Below are 360 nucleotides of genomic sequence, written 5' to 3' on the forward strand. Positions count from 1 at the left end.
CTTGCCTCCAAGGAGCACCCTGGTCTCATCCTCTCTAGGGCAAACTTGTTTGTTCTTCTAGCAGTCCATGGTATGTTCAATACTCTTCTCCAACACCACAACTCAAAGGCATCAATTCTCCTTCTATCATCCTTAGTCATCATACAGCTATCTGATGTATAGCAAGTAATTGCAAAGACAATGTCCTGGATCAGGCACACCTTAGTCCCTAGACTGACATCATTGCTCTCTAGTACTCTGGAAAGACCCCTGACATCAGACTTCACAATGCAATTTGTCTTATGTTTTCCTGGCTGCTAGTATCAAGAATGTTGACTGGGGAGCCAAGAAAACTGAAGCTGTTAACACTCTCAGTCTCTT

This window comes from Elephantulus edwardii, unplaced genomic scaffold (genome assembly GCF_000299155.1).
Source record: "Elephantulus edwardii isolate Elephantulus edwardi_28Jun2011 unplaced genomic scaffold, EleEdw1.0 scaffold00060, whole genome shotgun sequence".
NCBI lineage: Eukaryota > Metazoa > Chordata > Mammalia > Macroscelidea > Macroscelididae > Elephantulus > Elephantulus edwardii.